The sequence below is a fragment of the Podarcis bocagei genome, assembly GCF_964188305.1.
Source record: "Podarcis bocagei genome assembly, chromosome: 10".
Taxonomy (NCBI): Eukaryota; Metazoa; Chordata; class Lepidosauria; order Squamata; family Lacertidae; genus Podarcis; species Podarcis bocagei.
In genome coordinates, this window is record NC_138135.1 from 44,232,819 (window position 1) to 44,257,696 (window position 24,878).

Genomic DNA, 24,878 nt, shown 5'->3' on the forward strand with positions numbered 1-24,878 from the left:
ATCTACTTCCAGGTACAGGGGTACCTTGGGTTACATACGCTTCAGGTTACAGACTCTGCTAACCCACAAATAGTGCCTCAGGTTGAGAACTTTGCTTCAGGATGAGCACAGAAATCGTGCTCCGGCGGCGCAGCAGCAGCAAGAGGCCCCATTAGCGAAGGTGGTGCTTCAGGTTAAGAACAGTTTCAGGTTAAGAACAGACCTCTGGAACGAATTAAGTACTTAACCCAAGGTACCACTGTAAATCAGCCATTCTTATTCCTGTTTACTTAGAAATAGGTTCCACAGTTTTGGAGCTTAAACTCAGATAAATAAGTGTAGGGCTGCCATATTTTAAAAGTAAAATTCCTGACACCTGCAAAGCTGTTGAGTTCTTTTTGGGAACAAGCCCCAATTGCTGACGGTTTTCTGGGGGGGAACCTCCCCCCAAAATAGTGATTTTAAGCTTTGGGAGCTGTTTCCCCTGCTTTTTCTATTGTGTTGCCATACATCCAGGTGTACCCTGACATTTTGCTGATTTGGCAATAAAATTCCCCTGACGCCTCCCAAAAACCAGGACTTGTCAGGAATTTTCCTTTTTTAAAAAAAAAAGATATTTATTGAGATTTTCAAAATATTACAAAATGAAAAAAGAAAAATACAAAATAAAAATAGTTAAAAACAATTCAATCTTTCCGTTACTTATCTTTCATTTGCTTGTTTCCCGGACCTCCTCGCACCTCCCTTTTTTGTATTCCAATTTAGTTTGTTAGTTCAGCAAATCCTTCTTGTCAGGAATTTTCCTGACATATGGCAAGCCTAAGGAAGTGCAATGTTAAGCACACAGAATAAGCAAAGGATAACACTTTTAGGATCACACACAAAATAATGCCCTTTAGCTCTGGATAAACTAATATTCTGTCACCTTTTAGTATCGTGCTCTTCCCACTAACACCTCTCCAAAGTTGGTATGGCTAGACAAGGGAAGGAAAGTCCCTATAAGTATGACTTGGGCTACAATCCTACACACTGTAGGAGCAAGCACCATTAAATTTACTTATGAGTAGACATGCAAAAATTGTGCTTTGAGTTTAAAAGGGCCACTGAATATCTTTAAGGTGCAAGGGTTGAACTAAACCTATAGTTGTATCAGGAAACTGGACCAAGTTGCACCTATCCCGGCTACCACTGACTGGACCAAAGTCCAGCTGCTGGTTCTATGCTGTTTAGTTCTTGCATATTAATGTCATGCCACATAACTGCAGCTTTGCAGATGCATGGATGTAGGAATCTGATTCAGTTTGCAGTCCTATATCTGCTTGAGAGTAAATACCATTGAAACCCCATGAGATTTGCTTCTGAGTCCATACATACAGAATTGCACTATCTGTACTTTTTTTCATGGAAAATCTGAAAAAAGAATGCTGGAACACAGAGGTTTAAAGCATGGACCTGTACCTAGAAAAAGTGGGGCAAAAGTTCAGTGTGGACAAGCCCACTAGTGTTGATTGATAATATTTTCCAGCTCCAATCATAGAGATTATTCATACATGCTTTATTTAATAATTCTGTTAGATTGCTTTCTACATGTTCCGTGGTCCAGCAACACCTTTTTTTGTTCTTTGCCTTATATGCAATTGAGGGAATTGCGCTGAATTCATTATAAGCAGTCAGGCATAATTGGAAGCTATAAAAACTTCCTATTTGCCCATAGTGCCATCATATGGAAAATGGAAGCGGTTCCAGGCCAATCTAGTAGGTGCAATATGTATTTTGTTTCTGGTGCATAGCCCTTGCCACAAACTGAATCTATCAGTTGTAGTCAGTCCTGCTTCCCATATCCAGTCCAATTCACTTTCAAATAAAAAAGTTTTGTGGTATACATCACAATGGACATCTCTGAGGATTAAAGCCGTTAAATACAAATGTTATTAGAGAAAACAGATAATGCTGGCTTGAAAGTAATGGTTTCTTGGTAGGGCATGTATTTCTCCAAATTTTGTGGGACTTGCTTCAAATTAATAAATATTTTTCAGTTCGTCCAAGGTTTGCCTTCTCTCTTACTGTTGTTGCTCCACTAGTGATAAGAATAGAAGTATAAAAAGTTACTAGAAGTTTTATTTATTAGAACTGGACGCCTCCTGTTTTATATTTTCCTTCTTCCCATATGATCCATGTTGACTAATTGGTTTTGCAAATGGCCAGAATTGGTATGCCACCTAGCGGTTATTCTAAATATTTTCTTATCACTGATAAGCATAACACAGGATAGGAATAATACCACTATGACTGTACCTTATTTGCCAGCGAGCTTTGAAGTAGAGGGAGATTTGAACATTCAAACGCTTATCTTGCCCTCAAGTTTCTGTTGTGGGGCTAATGAAAGTAGAAGATAATTCCTTTTTTCCCCATTTTTCTTTTCTTTGATATTGATGGATAAATAACAAGTGCCTGAGATTTCAGGAGACCTACTATAGCAAAGCTTATGTTCCTTAGAAGGTAGAGCGCTTCCACATTTGTTTTGTTATTAAATTTACATTGGACAAATGAACTGCATTGGTCATGACATCCATAACTCACAGATGGCATTCTCTCTCAACTGCATTCAGCATACATAATTTCCATATTAAATTTGTTCAGCATGAACGTTGTAACCATTGCTGTGAACATGCGTCATCTCGTTCTTTCTTGCATATTTTATAAATGACATTCATGAACTACTTGGTATTTCAGTGAGCTGTGGAAAGTGTGAGTTCACTCTTTCTTGCCAACATGGATATTATAACTTGAGTATGCTTGGCTTTCTCAGTATATGTTGAGTCAATGAATGCATTATTAGGCGCCTCATATTTGGAGATATGCATCTTCAGTGTCATGACTTGAAATTAATGAGCCCTTCCAAGACAAAATTGGCTCTGTTTTCTCAATTTCAGTGCTAAACTGATATCATCTTGTTACATAGAGGAAAATAAGTGTATTGTATCCTTCAAACAAAAACAAAACAGAATTGTCTAGATTATATTGTTGATTTTTCAGAAATGTTACTGCTGACTTGATTATTTTGTTCTCTTTGGTTTTGTTTTCTCATTTTTGAATACATTTTTATTTAATTTTTAAACTATTTTACCTTGATTTTGTGCAGTTACCTCAGCTTATGCACCATGACTTGGATCCAAAACCTTTGTCCAGCAGAGACTCCCACAAACAGAGGTAGGAGACAATTTTCACGAATTCCTTCTTCACAATGCAGTACTCCAAATCTTTTAAATACAGAAAACAGTGGGCAAGGTGGCATTGGGAGGCTGCAGGCAAGGTGCAGGGTAGCAGCTGCCCCCCCCCATCAAGTAAAGAAATAAAAATGCTTAACTAACTGACCAATTGTGTCACAGATAACTTGGTTCTCTCCCCCCCCCATAAAACCTCCCCCCCCCAATAAATCCTGGCTACACCCTTGGCTTCAGGGGGAGGAGAAACAAAACAAAACAAAACACCTCCTCTGTTTGTTGGTCTGCTGGGTCAAAGTCTCTTACATTCGAAGAAAGGTTCCTCCCATAATCAGAAGCACAGCTTTTGGTCCAACTATTAGTCTCCCATTTTACAGTCTCCCAACATGTTAACTTACAATTTAGACTTTGTTCAGACACACTTTGCCTTTGATTTTCAGCCATAGTCCTCTATTGTAAGGTTCGAGTTTGATACTGAAGTTGGGGACACCACACAGAAGTGTACACCTATCTGCTTTTATAGAAAGAATGGCACATGGAAGCAGTGCTACACTGTGCATAGGAGGAACAAGGCTGATAGATGTAGAATGTAGTGAAGAACACAAGACTGATGGCAGCTGGGCATCGAGCCTACCAAGTGGCGATAGCGACGGCGAGGAAGACTTTCTTCACCGCCTCTATTGCATCTGCAGAAAATAGTAGCAGGAGACTCTTTCAGGTGGTCCGCAATTTAACGGAACCACCTTTACCATCGGGGCCTTGTAAAGACCCCAAGATCTCCTGCAACGATTTTGCAAAGTTTTTTGCAGATAAAATCACTCATATTCGGAAGGAGCTAGACACCACCGTGGGAGCAGGGCTGGGGCGGGAGAGTGCTAGAGCCCTGTCTGGTCAAGTTGCATGGAATCAATTTCAATCCGTTACCCCCGAGGATGTGGACAGGCTGCTTGGACGAGTGAAACCAACCACCTGTCTCCTTGATCCTTGCCCATCCTGGCTTATAAAAGCTAGCCGGGAAGGGCTGGGCGATGGGCTCTGCGGGGTGGTGAATGCTTCCCTCTGTGAGGGAACATTCCCAGATCCGCTGAAAGAGGCGGTCATTAAACCGCTTCTTAAAAAACCATCTTTAGACCCGGCCAGTATGGCCAACTATCGCCCAGTCTCAAATCTTCCATTCTTGGGCAAGGTGATTGAGCGTGTGGTTGCTGAACAACTCCAGGCACGCCTGGAGGATGCGGACCATTTGGATCCCTTCCAATCAGGGTTCAGGCCTCATCATGGGACTGAAACTGCCTTGGTCGCACTGGTTGATGATCTCCGGCGAGCTAGGGACAAAGGTGAGAGTTGTTTCCTAGTTCTGCTGGATCTCTCAGCGGCCTTTGATACAATCGACCATAACATCCTTCTGGACCGTCTAGAGGGGTTGGGAGCTGGGGGCACTGTTATACAGTGGTTTCGCTCCTTTCTCCTGGGCCGTGTTCAGAAAGTGGTGGTGGGGGATGAGTGTTCAGACCCTTGGGCCCTCACTTGTGGGGTGCCTCAGGGTTCCGTCCTATCCCCCATGCTTTTTAACATCTATATGAAGCCGCTGGGAGAGATCATCAGGGGGTTTGGACTGGGTGTCCATCAATATGCAGATGATACCCAGCTCTACCTTTCTTTCAAATCAGAACCAGTGAAGGCGGTGAAGGTCCTGTGTGAGTGCCTGGAGGCGGTTGGAGGATGGATGGCGGCTAATGGATTGAAGTTGAATCCTGACAAGACAGAAGTACTGTTTTTGGGGGACAGGGGGCGGGCTGGTGTGGAGAACTCCCTGGTCCTGAATAGGGTAACTGTGCCCCTGAAGGACCAGGTGCGCAGCCTGGGAGTCATTTTGGACTCACAGCTGTCCATGGAGGCACAGGTCAAATCTGTGTCCAGGGCAGCTGTTTACCAGCTCCATCTGGTACGTAGGCTGAGACCCTATCTGCCTGCGGACTGTCTCGCCAGAGTGGTGCATGCTCTGGTTATCTCCCGCTTGGACTACTGCAATGCGCTCTACGTGGGGCTACCTTTGAAGGTGACTCGGAAACTACAGCTAATCCAGAATGCGGCAGCTAGACTGGTGACTGGGGGCGGCCGCCGAGACCACATAACACCGGTCTTGAAAGACCTACATTGGCTCCCAGTACGTTTCCGAGCACAATTCAAAGTGTTGGTGCTGACCTTTAAAGCCCTAAACGGCTTCGGCCCAGTATACCTGAAGGAGCGTCTCCACCCCCATCGTTCTGCCCGGACACTGAGGTCCAGCGCCGAGGGCCTTCTGGCGGTTCCCTCATTGCGAGAAGCGAAGCTACAGGGAACCAGGCAGAGGGCCTTTTCGGTGGTGGCGCCCGCCCTGTGGAATGTCCTCCCATCGGATGTCAAGGTGATGGACAACTACCTGACATTCAGAAGACATCTTAAGGCGGCCCTATTCAGGGAAGCTTTTAATGTATGATATTTTAGTGTTTTTTGGTTTCTGTGGAAGCCGCCCAGAGTGGCTGGGGAAATCCAGCCAGATGGGCGGGGTACAAATAATAAATTATTATTATTATTATTATTCCATGAGGTAACACAAGTCAGTGAGACCAGCGGCAGGACACAAGTGGGGTGGAGCAGCAACAGGGGCTTTCTGATTGGGGTACTGATGCCACTCGCTGGATGGGGCAAGGTGAGGTGGTTGCACGGTTAAGAGAGATTTGGGTTTGTGGCAGCAGCCCCATAGATACATATTCATTTGAGGGGCTGGTACACCCAACCTGCGCCTCCCCCAGCCTCACTGCCAACCTGCCTCATGCTGGCGACTGCTTTATTACCACCATAAAGGCACCACTGGCACTCTACACACACCCTCACATGCCACTGCCGAGCAGGACTAAACCAGCACTGTGATTAGATACACATAGGACTGGGCTCTGTAACTTAAGCTTTAGAACAGATTGGTTACCAGAATTAATAGTATAGTATTTCCATATACAGTAGAGCAAGTCTGGTGTGATATTTTCCTTCTCCAGTTTTACTATTGGTTTGAAAATGCATAGGATTGGGCTTACATGGTGGCTCAAGAGCCCAAAAGAAAACAGGTCCTCCAGAAAAGGACAGGACTAAGTCCTGTAATGACCAGTTTGCCCCTTTTCTTCCTGCAAGGCAGCTACCAGCTCTTTTGCAGAGTTGTGACAAAAGACCAGTCAGAAACCTCCCCCCACCTAACCCCTGATACAGGAAGGGGAGTGATGCCACAGGAAGGATCTGGCAGAACATCAAGTGAGGCAACTCAGGTCTTGCCATTCCCTGCCTGTTAACTAACACGGAGACTTTGCATTGCTATTGGGAATAGAAAGGCCAGCACTGCAAGCAGGTTCCAAAAATGTAGCATTCCCATAATTACCACCACAGTGATTGGAGGGCACCTCCAAACTTTAACTATTTTGCAGGAGGAATTCAAGCACATGCCACAATTTTAGGTTTGTGCAGTTAAAATAGATTAAACTGTACACACAAAAATCCACTTTAGAAAAGGGCCTGACTTTTTGCAGTTTAGAAAGTGACAGGGAAATGCATTGAAAAGTGCAGAATGAGGGAATGACTAAGGGAAAGATGAATGAACATCCCACAAGCCAATCGGAATGAATGCAGAACAAATACTCATTGTACAAACACTCAACAAAGCAATCAGAACATAGGTTCAATAAAGACTGGATACAATCTAATATCCATGTAAGCTTTAGGTAAGCATATCAGGATGAATACACCATAAACAGGTTGTCTGGAGGGCCCCCAATTCTTATTGGAGCTTGTCAGTCCAAAACCCAGCTGTCCGGCAGCACTCATCTATAAGCCTTTAGTTGAAATCTTTCTCCTTGTAATTTTGACTTTTTCTGCCTTTGATTACATGGCATATGACAGAAGGGGAAGATCAAGCAGAGGCCCAGTTGTTTTCCTTAGAAACGGAAGCATCTGATCACCCTAGGAAAGGATAAATGCTTTTCTCACACATTTAAATGCTCTCAGAGGAGAGCTTGAATGTGAAACAGCTAATAGCAGCCTTATTGTCAAAAATATTCCACAGCCTTATTGTCAAAAATATTGCACAGGTTCAAACTGTCATTGAAGTGAACTGGGTTTGTGTAAAAAGGCTTGAGACTAAACTGTATTATCTGTTCAGTTTTTTAATTGACCAGTTACCAAGGTCTGTGATTTGACTTTATATATGTCACTGAACAGCTATAATGTTCTGGCTAAGAAATCTGGCATTAGAGAGCCTTGCCTGCTCATACAGAACTGGCCCTTTTATCATCATGCTAGGCTTTGGCGAGGCAGTAAAAAAATAGTGTGGTAGCAATAAAGATTAAGGTAAAGAACACCTTACAGTTAAGTCCAGTCGCAGACGACTCTGGAGTTGCGGTGCTCATCTTGCTTTATAGGCCGAGGGAGCTGGCATTTGTCTGCAGACAGCTTTCTGGGTCATGTGGCCAGCATGACTAAGCTGCTTCTGGCTCAACGGAACACCGAAACTAGAGCAACGCACAGAAATGCCGTTTACCTTCCCACCGGAGCAGTACCTATTTATCTAATTGCACTTTTTGGGCGTGCTTTCAAACTGCTAGGTTGGCAGGAGCTGGGACCGAGCAACGGGAGCAAACCCCGTCACGGGGATTCAAACCGCCGACCTTCTGATTGGCAAGCCCAAGAGGCTCAGTGAGTTTGACCACAACGCCACCCACGTCCCTTGTGGTAGCAATACAATATTTAAATGTCCAATTTAAAAAATAGAAGACTACTGGAATAACTTGATGAATTCTTAGGTCTCAAAATATAATGAAGCTTTATTAATGTATAGCAGAGGTTTGTGTGGTGCATCAGTGACTCTTTTTAATGATTAAGACAGGTGAGGAAAACCAGGTATGACCTCAGCTTCTTTTTAAGGCTTTTGGGTCTCTCCCTAGGCCATCCTGCACTACACCCTCCTTGTGTTTGCCTGGCTGAAATGGCCTATAGTAATGCCTCTTCCTGTAAGTGTTTTATTGGAGGGTGGAGAGACACTTATATGCAAAAGTGTGTGTGGAAACCTCTGCCCTTTTCATAGCTGGAATGTAGCCCATTGTGCAAACGTATGAGTCCATCCCTCCATCCTCTGGCCCTGCCCATCACTGGCCCCTGGCCCCTGGAATTTTCCCTATGAGGAAATGCGGCCCTCAGACTGATAATGATTCCCCACCCTTGTGTTAAAATAAATATACTGTAGGAACCACGCCCGAAAATCACATGAGAAATTCATATGAGGATGTTACACCTTTTTTCACATGGGGATGTTATACCAGCACAAATTAGTTTTTCAGAAGATCTGCATGGATCATGGCAACAGTAGTCCATCTTTGGGTGTGTCATCCTCTTGCCTGCTTTTTCAGAAACCAGTTCGGCAGTGCCAAGATGCCTCTTTGTTGACATGCTGCTCATTTCCAGCTGCCGTGACCCATGACAAGAAAAGGGCTAAATGAGTTGCTCCTTTTGATATGGGGTGTGCTTGACAACACACCTCTCTCCCTATTGCTCATACTTATCAGAGCTTTGTTGCTCAAAGCTGCTAGTTGCCTCTGTGCCTAGTTAAGCAACTTTATCATGTGTCATGAACCAACACACAGTGAGCAAACCGTTTTATAAAAATTACCTTGAGATACTTTGAAATGTTTGTATAATTGCATGCATGGCAGAAAATGGGTTATAAAGAAAGAAAACTGTAACCATAATTCAGCATACTAGATGTATAAGAAAAACATGCACTGCAATTTTAACAACCAGAAATTCTTGGATGACAGGTTATGTAGATCCATTCCAGTCTGGGTTCAGGCCTGGCCATGGTTGCCCTGATGGATTACTTTTACAGAGAGTGGGACGGGGAGTGCAAACTTGCTCTTGCTTCTCGATCTCTCATCAGCTTTCGACCATGGTATCATCCTGAACCGGGAATAGGAATTGGGAATAGGAATCAGGACTACTGTTTAACAGTGGTTCCAATCCTAGCTTTGGGACCAAATCCAGAGAGCAGCACCATAAGAGTGCTTCTCAGCCCTTTGGTGGCTACATAATGGGATGCTACAGGGCACTTTCTTGTCTTCAGTGCTAGACTGAAGAACTTTCTGACAGTAAGAGCTGTTTGACAGTGAAACAGACTCCCTTGGGAGGTTGTGGACTCTCCTTCATTGGTAGTTTTTAAGCAGAGGTTGGGTGGCCATCTGTTATGGATATTTTAGTTAAGATGCCTATGTTACAGGGAGTTGGACTAGATGGTCCCTTCCAACTCTGTGATTCTATAATTCTGTAATATCTATATGAAGCCACTGGGAGTGGTCATTAGGAGTTTGGTGGCAAGGCATTATCGGTACACAGCTCTATTTCATCATAACATCTGAATCAAGAGAGGCCATGTTGTCCCTGGGCCAGTGCTTGGATGCAGTGGTGAGATGGATGAGGAAAAACAAGCTGAGCTTAAATCCTAGAGGTACTGTGAGTGAGTAGTATCTGAGAAATTGGTCAACTTCCTTCTCTGGATGGGGGTTGTGCTGTTGCTGAAGGAACAGGCTTGCAGTCTGAGGGTGCTTCTGGACCCAGTTATGTCGCTGGAGGCTCAGCTAGCCTCAGTGGCTAGAAGTGCCTTTTACCATTCCCACCACCCTTCTGAGTAATACCGCTCCCCACCCTCTCACTATATATAAGGGTCTAGGGACTTCCGTTTCAGTGTATCTGAAGAAGTGTGCATGCACACGAAAGCTCATACCAAGAACTAACTTAGTTGGTCTCTAAGGTACTGCTGGAAGGATTTTTTTAATTTTTTATTTTATTTTGTTTCAACTACAGCAGACCAACACAGCTACCTACCTGTAACTTTTACCAACTGCAATTGATGCTGATAATTGATTTTAAAAAATGTTTTTAAATAGTTGTTTTATTAATAATTCTCTTGCTTTATTTTCTTTATAAGCTGCTTTGAGGTCCCACACACCCATCCACCAAGTGCTGCATAACTTTTATGAAACAAACAAATAAGAAAAACATACAGGTGCTTTCTGTGAGTTTTGTCAGACTTGAGCGCATTGAACACTTTGAGAATGCAGAAAACTTGATAAACAAGCCATACAACTGAAATAGGGTGAATGTATTTATGGGCTATTCTTTATGCCCAAAGAACCATACTATTTTCATGACTCAGAAATCTAACATACCAATATGTGCTCTTCCTGCAGCTGTCCCAGCACACAGAGGAAGCAAAATATAGCCAGTAGTAACACCCTAAGCAGTTGTGGTAACACTGAACATTAGGAAGTATATTAAAATGTCACTCTTGTAAAGAAAAACAAGATTAGAAACAGACCAACAATTAAGCCCAAATTGCTGTGGGAAAGCTTCTACAAAACTACAAGGTCTGTGAAGAATTGGTGATACATAGGCCTGTGTGAGTAACACTCCAGAGACTTATTTTTTTCAGACAAACCATATGGTTTTGACCAGATGCTTTTATTTTGTCAGGCAAAATTCACATCTAATGAGGTTCTTTAAACAGGCCTTGCACACACAATGTAAAAGACATGGGTTTGTTTTAATGATGAGAGAGCAACAGTTGTGAGCCGTTATCTAGCATTTGAAATGTGATTCATTTATTTTTCAAATTCATGAATCCTGTTTTTACTGCTGCCACTACCTTTGAAAAGTAGGGGATAATTAAACAAGCCTGTATTCTACAGATACAACAAGGCAGAGTCAAGGCACACACAAAGTGAGTACCCAAAGAAAGAAGGATGGGCAAAAAAGACTTTTCAGGTTTAGATGTTATTTGCTGCTCATCTGTACAGGATACATCAAGTAGGGTTGCCATTTGTCTGGAATTTACCAGACATTGCCAGGATTCAGCCTCAGAAACGGTGTCTGGACGGAAAATTGCTTTAAATGTTCAGGAAAATCCGGACGTATGGCAACCCATGTTGTAAGTGTAGATTTTGGCAAATTTTCTTAAAAAATCTTCTTTGAGATCTTGGGGGGGGGGGGAAGCAGCTCAACAACTTTTGTGTTCAGACTTTCACTTTCTGAAATATGGCAACCCTACATTAAGACATTATCTGACTGGCATGAGGGCACCTGGGAGCAGCAACAAGCTTACTATTAAGAGAATGTATGAAGTGCGGTTAATGCAAGGAAGTTGGTTATGCGAAGATTTCATCTATGAAGGAAAAATTCCTTTTCTTCTTGAAGATTTATTTGTTTGTTTACAAAGCAACCCAACCCTCCAGTCCACCATGCTACAGGGGGTTTGGATGGAGCAGAGGTGTCCCCCTGCCTTGCCAGCCTCTGCTGTTAGCCAGGAAGCTCTGCTGGTGCATCTACCCAAACAGCAGGCAGAAGCCCAAACAGGCAGGTGTAAAACCATAATATCCTGAGCTACCTGTACTGCCATCACTTGGGGGCAAGCAGAACCATTCTGGGCATCTTCACCACACCAGCCTAAGAGCTGGCACACTCACCTGCATTGAGGTCCTGGTCACCTTTAGCTGCCAGGCAAGTGTTTAAATTCAAGGCTGCTTATTTACTTATTTTTTACTATCCAATTGAAGAGGGATTTGGTTTCTAATCAGATTGAACTGCTTGTTACGCGTGGACTGTAACAGCACAGCTTACTTGGTTGCTTGGGAGATAGGTACACACCAAAAAGAGCCTATTCTGCAAAGGAAAGCAGCTGTAAATTCTTAATAGGCTGAGCAACCCTGATTTATTGCCACCATATCATACGTGAAGCAGAGTGTACTAGAGACTGGTCTAATAATGAATCCCATTAATTAAAAACCAATTAAAATGCCAAGATAAACATTACATTTGGTGCTACAAGAACAGTACATGCGAGAGGCATACTTGAATTATGCAGAAATAAATGTCTGTAGAAACCTGGGTGGTTTTGTTTTATTTTGCCTTTAAATCAAGCCATTTGTGAAACTGGCAGCAACAGCAACAATTTGTGTGTGTGTGTGTTGTATTGGTGGTGTTGATACTATGATTATTATTTTGAGAATGTCTATATTAACTGAATGCTAGACATAAATCAGAGTTCTAGGATAAAAAAACCTTCAGTTTAAGATAATAGTTAAGTCTTGTCAATCACTTGTGCATCAAAAAGCACTAACTTAAGGCCTCTGCATTAACTTTCAACCTACGTGAAGGCAAGCAGTAAAGTCACTATTAAGTCTTGCATATTGTGCTCGCTTACAAGTTAAGCCTCATGGACCCACATGCTTCTGCTCTTCCTCTGCACACTAGGGAAATATTGAAGACAGGGTCAGTGCTATATGTTCAGTGCTTGTATATTCTGAACTTTAAAATCATACAATCCATCATTTGCAAAACTTATTTTAAAACTTTATGGCCCAGTTTCATGCATATTTAATCAAAAATTGCAACAGAATTTTTTCCTGTTCACACATTACATTTGCAGACTTGGTTCCCAATTGGGGTTGCATTGCTAGCATCAGGATGGTATATGAAAGAAGAAAAGTGGTGCTGAAGTACCAAGATGATATGTAAATATGTACACATATACAAAAAGGTAGAGGGAGCTTCAGGGAACTTGGGGCATTCCCCCTCCCATGAAATGGTTTGCCTTTCAAATATTCCATTTAACCCTACTTAGAATAAACTGTGACAAACTATGGATGTATATGATGTACATGTCATTGTTATTCAAAGTCAAATGAGGCTTTTCATATTCTAAAGGTTAATATTAATTTGTCATTTTAGCTTATTACAGCTTTTCAAACAATTTCCCCTTAATCTGTATCGAATTAAAGGCTGGGAACGCCATTTAGCACACAGTGGCCTTTTTTGCAGTTACCACAACTCCTTGCCATGCAAACAGCATTGCACTGTCAGGGCTGTCAGATAGAGAGATAAACATATTTAGCAACAGTGGCTTCCTGCCACCTTCTTTAGTCAGCATGAAAAAGAAACCATTAAAGGATGAGCTGTTCCTAAAGTGGTGATGGGAAGTTGTGGTCTCTTGGGAACACATCAGCAAGGACCCTGAAAGAAGGACAAAATACTTGGCTGCATCACATGCAATTAAATGCTTTATAAACCATTTCCATCTTGCTAATGCACATTACTCATGAATCTCAACGAAGTACACAGTCTTGGTTAAGTAATTCTTGCAGAAACATTAGCAGAAAATTAAAAGGCAGCAATGAAGCTGTTGTCATCTCTATTGACCTTTCAGAAGGCAGAGAGCATCCAGAGCACTAGCCAAACTCCAGCATGTGTATCTTCCAGAACAGGAGGGTCATCTGTGTTGTCTGTCAAGGGCTGAATTTTTTCAGGGCTCATCTGAAAAGGTGGATGGAGACAGAGGCAATGATCTGCAGAGGCAGAGACCAGGAGTGACTTGTCCAGGGGAGCCACTGCTACTTACTGGGAGAGGGAAGTGGCAGTGAGGTCAGGGCTTTACAGACAGCACAGATGCGCCCACAGCACCACCTCGCCTCTCCCCATCCTAGGACGCAGTAGTGACTCTCCTGCTGGGAAGCTATTCTGTGCTCCCACCCCACTGGATCCTGCCAGAGACAAAGTGTTCTGAAATAAGAAATTCAGAATAAAAGAGCACCCTGCTTCAATTGTCACCATGGATACCTCCATTTAGAATTCCCAATCTTACAATCTTGCGCAGGAGGAATAAGCCTCAGTGGTTTTAAGGTTACTTTCAAATATACTGATGGCATGGTTTTTTTGAAGTACAGCATTCCAATACAGCAAAGTTCAAATGGGTTTGGGGGAGTTGGGAATCACTATCCCAGATGACCCACCGCTGAGAAGGGCTACACCGACCCACCTTACCTCATTCACTGGAGCAGGAGGTGGAGGAAGGCAGTTGTAACCACTGAAGAATGTCATACTTCTGGGATTTGGAATGAAGAAGCAAGGTGTGGAGAGCAGGAAGGTGGTGCAGAGTCAAATCACGCAGGATTCAGCAAGAGGATAAGTGCAAGATCCAAGGCAGGGGGATACTGAGTGTGGAAAAGAAGCTGGGAAGTCAGTCTTTTTAACTATTTGCAAACCACACTGGAATGGATGAAATGAAGAGTGGCCTATAAATACCTTAAATAAATACTTTTGGGCAGAAAGGAAGGGGGTGAATCAGGACAGGAGTATTCTGTCTTTAAACAACAATTTAAGACTAATGCTGCAATACCACACATTCTTGGGAGCAAGCCCCATTCTACTGCATAGGACTGAGCAGAGAAGAATCTTTATGTGGCAATTATGAATGAAAAAGGTCCAGAAAGCAAAGTAAAAAACTGGTTTGGGTTATGATGTCATGGATTGAGCACGGAAATTGTAGCTTTGACCGTGAGGTAACTAACAATAAGCCTTGAGTAGTTTGTTTCCACAAATACCTGCTGCTTGATCCAAAAGTCTCTTCCAGTCTTTGAGCTCTGGATTCGGCTCTTGAGCTGCGATTCACAGAGCTGGCACCAGGGGGCCATTGAATGCTGAGTAAAGAAGCAAACTAACCCACTAGAAAATGTCTTCTGTTTTATTTGTGGCCCTTTGAAGTAACGTTTGAAGATTCAGTGACAATATTTGTAATAAAGTTAAGTGGGTACAGCTGATTAAAAGCAATGGGGCGATTTTATAGAAAGGAGAATACTTCACTTCAATGTAAACAGTCTCCCACCAGGGATTCCTGTTTTCCAGTGGTCAGTTCAAAGCCGTGAAGATATTTGTCAACTCCAGTGTTCTCCAGGCTTTGCCAGAGACGCCAGACAGGTCATCTTTCTCCCCAGATGAGCACGTTGCCCTGACTCAAGGCCTTGCAGGGTTTACCCAAAGCATTGTCTGACTCCCACTCCCTTGATACAGAATGCCCAGTCCAGAATTAGTGCTGTCAAAACTAAATTGTCCAGATCTCCACTCCTGCCTCTTTTACTCCCATGCTTTTCACGGTTTTCATGACTGGCTTAGTTGCTAAGCCCTGCTGGGTTTCCCCCAGAACTGTAGCAATAAAGAGTGTTCCTGGGGAAAAGAAAGTGCCTTTCCTTCTAGCTGTAGTTCAGTAGGAGAACCAAAGGGCTGTAGCCCAATGGTAGAACATCTCCTTTGCTTCCAGAGAGCCCTAGGTTCAGTCCCCAGCATCTCTAGGTAGGGCTGTGAATGCACCCCTCCGTCTGAAATATGAGAGGGCTGCTGCCGGTCAGTGTAGCCAGTGCTGAGCTAGATGGAGCAATACTGTGATTCATGTAAGGTAGCTTTCCCACACTATGTAAACTAGGGATTGGGAACTTCAGGCCTGGGGACCAAATGCAGCTCTCCAGCTCTCTCTGTATGAGCCTTGGGACTCACATATCCTCAGCCTAACCCCTCACTGACCCTACTTCATACTTCTCACCAGTGCTTTTTCTTGGCTGCAGTCTGTTCTTGGCCCCTTGGTTGTCTGGTTGGTGTGAATAGGTATAGAAACTAGCCTACTGTTCAAAGTTTAAATTTACATTCATGGATTTTGCTCGCTGTTTCACCTCTGGTGTGCAGCCCCCAGAAGGCTGCCCAGGTGAGAATGTGGTCCCCAAGGTGCATACACCGCACACCTGTAAAGCAGGTTCTCCACCCCACCCCACCCCCACCCCAAATCCTGGGAATCGTGGTTTGTTAAAAGGTATCTCTGTGAGGAGCAAATGGCAGTTCCCTGGATTCCTTGTGGGGCTGCTTTAAATATATTTTAACTGTATGGTATATACATATGGTATATACATACCCTAAGTTTTTTTAAAATCTAAAACTGGGATAGCTCGGTAGAGCATGAGACTCTTAATCTTGGGGTTGTGGGTTTGAGCCCCACGCTGGGCAAAAGAGGAGTTGAACTAGATGACTCATGGTCCCTTCCAATTCCATGAAAGAGATTGCACCTCCTGACTTGAATCTTATGTGTCTGAAACCAGGAGTCCAGGGCATCAAGTTACTGACTGAGAAGGAGTAAATCATATATACAGATGGAGCCAGGATACTGTGCATGAGAACTTAGCTCCTGATCTTGGGACTCTGATGATCCCAAACAGTCTCTTCTTAAGCCAGGGCCTGCATTCCTTCAGGTAAAGCTTGTTGGCAATATGCCAGTATTTACCTCTGCACCTGCATGTTCCAGATATTTGCAATAATCTGCACTTGGGCATCTAATATATATCTTGTCTAGCCATACTTCATTATTCCTGCAATTGCCTTTGCACTCCACCCCCCAAGCTGTCCCTCCTTATATAGCACAGCACTCCTGTTTATCCAGACTCCTAATTACCTGAGCGGTTTGCATACAATGTTGGTTAGTCAGATCATAACCATAAATCCAACATTACTTCTGCTTTTAGACATACTCCTTTAAAAAATATATATTCATTTCAGACGACGGCAAAAATCCTAGATAAAGCAGCGGCAGATACTAGGGGAGCAGGTTGGTGGATCGGAGGCAAGCTGATTTATTTGCATATGTAAGAAAATCCCAATTTAACTTGCTGCCTATAAAAAGAAACAATCTTCTGAACTCCAAATAAGCAGCATCTGGGAAGGTCAAGGAATTCATCCTCCGAGAACTCCTCTGTCAAGCATGCCAACAATAAACGGAGAGGAGTTGCCATGGCACCAACACAAAGGGAACATAAATTGGCAAGAAGTGACTAAGGCTGGCTATAGCCGTATAAGGTATTTGGGAAAAGGCATTACTTTGCTACTTGGTATTGATTATAACCAAGATCTCTTTCCCTGTCCGCCCGTTCCTCTCCCCCTATTAATCTTTACAACTCACATATATTTATTTGTCTAAGAAAGGGGTTGTTCCCAATCTGCATGCCAAAGCGAGGGCATGGTAATTAACTACTGCAGCAGGATGTGCACGCACAGCAGCTTAGTCCAGTGGTTATCTACCCTATTCAAACAATCTGATAGGCCGCAGGAATACTGCAGGACTCCTTACCAGCATACTTTACCTTTTATAGTCACAGTGTTACTGGACTCCATTGGAGGAGTCATGGAAGAAACTTGCGTTGAAACCTGGTAGCCCCACCATCCCTATAGCTTTAACAGCCCTTCTGCTTCTCATGCCTCAATGGTATCTCCTTCCCATCCTGTAGAACTCTTGCAAAGAGGATGAGAAGTGGGTGTGCTGTTGCCTTTTAACTTAAAAGCCTTGCCTCCTTCCCTGTAACTAGTGGTTTTCTTCTCAAACTTCCTGCCCTCTGGGAACCATCACAAAATTACTGTTTGCCTACTGAGTCACTTCAACGTTGCAAAGATGATAATTCCAGGGTGGGTTTGGGAGTTCTTTTAAAAAAATGTATTATAAAGTTTAAATCACAATCTGATAAGAAATATGAAATTTTTAAAAAAGAAGTGGTAGGGAAACAGTTAAAAAATAAAAACAAACCCAAGCTTCACAGCCATTACCTCATAAAATACATTCTCAAGGGACTGCACAGTGAATTGGATGTTACAACAAAACCCGACCTGATATAGGAAGAATACAAAACAAATGTTATGAATACCAAATAAAGCCATATTTCATCAGGACTTGATATCCCTGTGATTGGCCTTACCATATAAGCAATAAATTGCTATCAAATGGAGGCAAAATCCATAGATGTAGCTGCCCCCCACCAAGATTCCCTTAATTTATAAATCAGTTTCACAGAACTGAGAATAACCACTAATTTACCATTGAACCAATTATTTAAAGAAAAACCCAAGACTCCTTCCAGCCCTATGATATGGTCAAAAAAAGCAGCTACTAATAGAAAAATTATAAGTGGTTTACATATTAAATCTATTCGACTCATCAGTAATTGATAGAAGTCACAGTTTGGGGTTTAAAGGCACCAGTACACCCATTATGGGACATGGGTGGCGCTGTGGGTTAAACCACAGAGCCTAGGACTTGCCGATCAGAAGGTCGGCGGTTCGAATCCCCGTGACGGGGTGAGCTCCCATTGCTCAGTCCCAGCTCCTGCCCACCTAGCAGTTCGAAAGCACAACAGTGCAAGTAGGTAAATAGGTACCGCTGCGGTGGGAAGGTAAACGGCGCTTCCGTGCGCTGCTCTGGTTCGCCAGAAGCAGCCTAGTCATGCTGGCCACATGACCTGGAAGCTGTCTGCGGACAAACGCCGGCTCCCTCGGCCAATAATAATAATAATAATAATAATAATAATAATAATAATAATTTATTATTTATACCCCACCCATCTGGCTGGGCCTCCCCAGCCACTCTGGGCGGCTTCCATAAAAACCAAAAATACAATAAAATATCACACGTTAAAAACTTCCCTGAACATGGCTGCCTTAAGATGTCTCCTGAATGTCAGGTAGTTGTTTATCGCTTTGACATCTGCTGGAAGGGCGTTCCACAGGGCGGGCGACACTACCGAGAAGGCCCTCTGCCTGGTTCCCTGTAGCTTTGCTTCTCGCAATGAGGGAACCGCCAGAAGGCCCTCGGCGCTGGACCTCAGCGTCCGGGCAGAATGATGGGGGTGGAGACGCTCCTTCAGGTATACTGGACCGAGGCCGTTTAGGGCTTTAAAGGTCAGCACCAACACTTTGAATTGTGCTCGGAAACGTACTGGGAGCCAATGCAGGTCTTTCAAGACCGGTGTTATATGGTCTCGGCGGCCGCTCCCAGTCACCAGTCTAGCTGCCGCATTCTGGATTAGTTGTAGTTTCCGAGTCACCTTCAAAGGTAGCCCCACGTAGAGCGCATTGCAGTAGTCCAAGCGGGAGATAACTAGAGCATGCACCACTCTGGCGAGACAGTCCGCAGGCAGATAGGGTCTCAGCCTACGTACCAGATGGAGCTGGTAAACAGCTGCCCTGGACACAGATTTGACCTGTGCCTCCATGGACAGCTGTGAGTCCAAAATGACTCCCAGGCTGCGCACCTGGTCCTTCAGGGGCACAGTTACCCCATTCAGGACCAGGGAATCCTCCACACCTGCCCGCCTCCTGTCCCCCAAAAACAGTACTTCTGTCTTGTCAGGATTCAACCTCAATCTGTTAGCCGCCATCCATCCTCCAACCGCCTCCAGACACTCACACAGGCCCTTCACCGCCTTCACTGGTTCTGATTTAAAAGAGAGGTAGAGCTGGGTATCATCCGCATACTGATGAACACCCAGCCCAAACCTCCTGATGATCTCTCCCAGCGGCCGCATGTAAATGTTGAAAAGCATGGGGGAGAGGACAGAACCCTGAGGCACCCCACAAGTGAGAACCCAGGGGTCTGAACACTCATCCCCCACCACCACTTTCTGAACACGGCCCAGGAGGAAGGAGCGGAACCATTGTATGACAGTGCCCCCAGCTCCCAGCCCCTCTAGACGGTCCAGAAGGATGTTATGGTCGATGGTATCAAACGCCGCTGAGAGATCCAGCAGAACTAGGAAACAGCTCTCACCTTTGTCCCTAGCCCGCCGGAGATCATCAACCAGTGCGACCAAGGCAGTTTCAGTCCCATGATGAGGCCTGAATCCCGACTGGAAGGGATCCAAATGGTCCGCTTCTTCCAGGCGTGCCTGGAGTTGTTCGGCAACCGCTCGCTCAATCACCTTGCCCAGGAATGGAAGATTTGAGACTGGGCGATAGTTGGCCATCGTGGCACATGGAGAAATCATCATATAAAAAGACTGAGATCCTGCTACTGATAATCTGGGATGTAGTTCCAAATTTTGCAGCAGAAAAGGAAGGTGACTGGCCAGACAGGCCATTTTCAAGAAATGTTATTTATCTTGCAGGCTTCTAAGCTCTCAGTTTGTCCACTATTCTCTGAGGGTACCCTTCCTTTGACATCTGGGGAAGGGGCAGAAAGTACAAGTGATTAACGCTTATTCCTCTTCTCTCTGCTTCTGTACAGTGTCCAAAATGAAGCACATGCATCTCCTCAGCTGTGAGATATGTGTGCATGCTTCTGATGTAGGAATCACTGATGCATCTTAGTGCAAGGGAAGCTGGCTGTACAATCTCCAGTTCAGATATGATAAAGAATCATAGAGAGCAGGAAGTGTAAGTCAGCCACACTTCCTGTTCCCCATCATCTTGAATGTCAAAAAAAATCATCCTTACTGATTTTTCATCCGTAATGATTTTGTTCTTTAATAAATCTTTCATTTTTTCAGTGCACCGCCTATGTAACAATTCTAGAACCCTTTTAAGGCTTTCTAATAATTGCTCACAGCCCTAGAAGCTGTCAGAATTGTACACGTGAGACACATACACCTTTATAGATGAATATAACCAATGAATCAGCACATACCCCTTTGATCACCCTGCTGTCTATAATGTATATTTCTCAAGCTGATCAAGAAGTTGCTTTTGAGTAGCTTTCATTTTGCCTCTTGCTACAGAAGAAAAACTATACACGATACAGCAGGGAACATGTTATTCCTCTGACACAGACACAGCTGCGTGGGCAGAGCAGCCTCTTAACAGCGAGGATTTTGTAGGCATTAAGAGCCTGCAGAAAAAGATTTGCAACCTTAGTGGAAGAGGAAATGATACATCCATCAGCTGTTTATTATTTACAAGGGAGCTAAAAGCTTTGGTTAGCCCAGCTGGTGGTTGTGCTAAGATGTGCATTTGGAAAAAGGGGAAATGAGGTTTAGTTTTAAGGGGAGAAGTAGTGGATGAATGTGGGTCACCTGTCTCCCTCTCAGTCCATCCATCCATCCATCCACTCTGAGCTTGCTCACAATTTTATACATTATTATGTAATGATTGTGGGGCATTTTCTGTCACACAGGTGTTGGGTGCAACCGATAACATACCTTTCTCATCACCATTACGGCCAGTTAGTTTTGCCATTGTTCTACTGGCTATTTGTTATTTATTCTATATCCAAGTTTCCCAACCTTGGGTCTCCAGTTGTTTTTGGACTACAATTCCCATCATCCCTGATCACTGATCCTTCTAGTTAGGGAGGATGGGAGTTGTAGTCCAAAACAGCTGGAGAGTCAAGGTTGGAAAACACTGTTCTATATGATTTATGTTGTGATTGTGATGTTCTACTATGTTATTGTTACTTATTGTTTGTGAGCTGCTTTGTGATTTGTGTGAATGAAAAGCAGCATAGAAATATAATGAATGCATATGGAAATGGCTATGCAATGACTGCAAATGCCCAGCTCCCCTTCATGTCGTTCTCTCCATGGATGAGGGAAACATTTAGAAGGATATTGCCTGTGCTCTCCATCGTGCTCTGGGGAAGGGCAAAGCTATGAAGATGGTATAAGACATCTTGCTGTCAATTCTATTTTTTATTTTTATTTTTATTCAAAGTTATAACAAGACATATTATCCAAAAACATATCCTTATCCCCCCCCCATTTTTCCTCCCCCCCCCCCACAGAACCCAACCCGACTTCCCTCAGTTCCAGTCTTTGGTTTCTCCAATAATGCTGTTTTCTGCATGTTACAAAGTTGTATAGATCTTCAAACTGTTTAGCTGATTATTATCAGTAAAAAAACTGTGAATATTTATTCAAAACCTGCCAAGGAGTCCAGTTCACTTTGTTGCGTCTTCAGATACTTTGTGAAAGGTTCCCATTCATCCTTAAAGTCACAGTTATCCTTGTCCCGTAGCTTATATGTCGATTTTGCCAGTTCTGCATAGTCCATCAATTTTTCTTGCCATGATTCTTTAGTTGGGGTTTCTTCAGTCTTCCATCCTTGTGCTACCAGAACTCTCGTGGCCGTTGTCGCATACATGAAAATGTCTTTCATTTTTTTTGGCAGGTCTTTCCCTGCAATCCCCAACAAAAATGCCTCGGGTTTTTTAACAAATGTTAAATGGAATGCTGTCAATTCTAAATCAGATCATTGGTCGAATGAGTCAAATATTGTCAACAGTAACTGGCAGCAGTTCTTCAGGGTTTCAGTCTGGGTCTTTCCCCGCCTTTCCAGGAAGTGCTAGGGACTGAACCAGGAACCTCCATGCAATGCAAGTGCTCTTTCACTGTGCAACGTCACACAGGAGTCTCCCTGGTGTTATTTGAAGCATTGTAACAGTGTATGCCTATGAGACAATACAGATGAGCAATCACTGAAGGCAAATTTAGATTAAAAGGTAAAGGTAAAGGTACCCCTGCCCGTATGGGCCAGTCGTGACCGACTTTGGGGTTGCGCACCCATCTCGCTTAAGAGGCCGGGGGCCAGCGCTGTCCGGAGACACTTCTGGGTCATGTGGCCAGCGTCACGAAGGTGCTCTGGCGAGCCTGCACCAGCGCAGCACACGGAAACGCCGTTTACCTTCCCGCTATAAAGCAGTACCTATTTATCTACTTGCACTTAGGATCGGCAAGTCCTAGGCGCTGAGGTTTTACCCACAGCGCCACCCGCGTCCCATAAATTTAGATTACTGTACTTTAAAATCAGTTTAAGCATCACCCATGAAAGTGAGGCACAAGTTTTTGCCCTCTTGTTGCTGGAGCTCAAGCTACTGTCTGTAGACAACTGGATGGTCACCTCTTCATAGACTTATAAATATGTGGCTTGGTTATATGACTCAGCTAACCAGGCAAAAGGTCTTCCTGACGAATAACATGATGTTGCATTTATGATTAAAGTTGAGCAATTAAATGTTATAGTAAATAAACAATGGTTCATTACAACACGGCGCTGTTGTTCACTGCTGTTGTTTCCTTGCTTACGAATGTGTTTTTCTTGTGTTACACCCTGAAGGAGTCAGTAACTTTTTACAAAATCAAACATTGTTTTTTAGGGTACAGAGCGAGCAAAGAAATTCATACTAAATGTAACAGAACTGGGCTTTTTTTCCCTTTTCCTAAGAGGAAGCAAAATTAAAGGATGTGATGTTGGAGCAAGGGGCAAGCAGAACAGCAGGAGGGGCAGAGGAATATATTAGGAAAGATGAGAGCTACATAGTTGCTCAAAGTAAAAAAAAATAACCGCAGTCAAACTTGAAAGATACAGAATACCAAGACGACTTGCTACAAGATGAGCAAGGGCATTACTTACAAAAAAGTTAAGTCATGTAGAGCTCACCTTCAAGTTATGCCCACGTCTTCTTCTTTGGCGATCACTTGTAGCCGAGTAAGAATGTTTTCCATGAACATGGTTTTAACAGTGAGTCCATAAGTGACTGTGGAGGCCAATTCTGGATCCACATGTCCTTCCACATTGGAGACATATGTTTCCAGATGGGAGTTGATCATGGTGAGGGTTTGCCAAGCGTGCCTTCCTCTTAGCATGTTTCTCCATTTTGTCCTGAGTTTGAGCGTCTTCAAAGTCCATGACGCCTTTGGTAAAGGCTGTTCTCCGATATTGCTAGGAGCACAGTGTTTGCATGGGAAGGAAAATGGCTGGAGGTGCTGTCATGGCAGGAAAGAAATAGCACTCCAAATTCCATTGAGAGCCAGTGTTAGAGTGCTGGGTTAAGGTTTGAATCCTCACTCGGCTTTGAAGCTTGCTGGGTGACCTTGGGCCACTCACTGCCTCGCAGCCTAACCTCACAAGGTTGTTGTGAGGATTAAATGAGGAGGGGTAAACCATGTACACCACATTGAGTTCCCTGAAATGGCAGAGGTATAAACATGTCCATTAGAGTCAACAGTGAGCTCCAAATAAATTTCCCTTCCCAACCACATCAGACTGGCTTGGTGAGACTGGCTTAGCAGGATGAGTTGGAATCGAGGCACCTCCACATTTTGGAGGCACGAGTTGTGGTTGCCAGGATGTCTGAAGTCACATCCACAGCATACATGTAAAGGGCATTTAAAGCACATGGCTCCTCCCCCTGCCAAAGAATCCTGGAGACTGAAGTTTAAACACACAGCTACAATTCCCAGCACCCTAAACAAACTATAGTTCACAAGATTCTTGGGATGGGGGCATGCGCTTTAAATGTGTCTTAAATGAATGCATGTTGGTTAGTTTATTGCAGGTCCAGTCACAGTGAGACACACACACACACACACACAGAGAGAGAGAGAGAGAGAGAGAGAGAGAGAGAGAGAGAGAGAGGCTAAATGTAAGATGTGATTAATATACTCAAGCAGACAATGATCTGGATTAGAAATAGCCACAACTTTATCGATTACAGATATAGGTGAATTTTTGGTTCAGTTATTGGGTTTATAACTGTTCCAGTCCCCCCAGACAAAAATAATTATTATTATTAAAAGGTAAGGGAACTCCGTTCCCCTGAGTTTCTGCTCAAAAAAACCCACCCCTGGGCATGGCCATGTATGAATGTGCATTTACTTTATTTCCATGGCCATCTAAAAATAGGTTTTGGGGAGGAGTGGAAGGATGTGCCCAGAGCTTTTTCCACATACCTGCCAGTCTGATGAGCCATCACCTACTCCTGTAGGAGGGTAGACCAATGAGCCAGCATCTCTCTAGTTGCTATAGAAACCATTTCAGGGTGATAATAAGCCTTCTAACTGCCACACTCAGCCCATCTGTTTCCTCCAAAGTGCCATTTTCGGCAGCTCTTGAAAGGAAATGATGGAGCGAGCTCTAAACACACCAGTAGCAAAAGCCCCCAGGAAGCCTATAAAGTCAAAGGGAGACACTTGAAAACTTCTGGTCACAAGTGGGCAGGGGGAAGTCAAAGCAGGCAGCAGGAATCACATGATCATC

General features: G+C 43.7%; 2 long non-coding RNA genes across 2 annotated transcripts in view; one reads left to right on the forward strand and one right to left on the reverse strand.

Annotated features, from left to right (window-relative positions):
• LOC308596344 overlaps nt 1–24,878 on the forward strand; it is a 32,608-nt gene that overhangs the window by 903 nt on the left and 6,827 nt on the right. The window contains exon 2 of the long non-coding RNA XR_014012470.1: nt 3,122–3,189. This is a non-coding gene — a long non-coding RNA (uncharacterized lncRNA). The remainder of the gene's footprint in view (nt 1–3,121; nt 3,190–24,878) is intronic.
• The window catches only part of LOC308596352, a 44,702-nt gene continuing 25,613 nt past the window's right edge, over nt 5,790–24,878 (reverse strand). The window contains exons 2-3 of the long non-coding RNA XR_014012482.1: nt 14,091–14,260; nt 5,790–12,520 (exon numbers count right to left, since the gene is read on the reverse strand). This is a non-coding gene — a long non-coding RNA (uncharacterized lncRNA). The remainder of the gene's footprint in view (nt 12,521–14,090; nt 14,261–24,878) is intronic.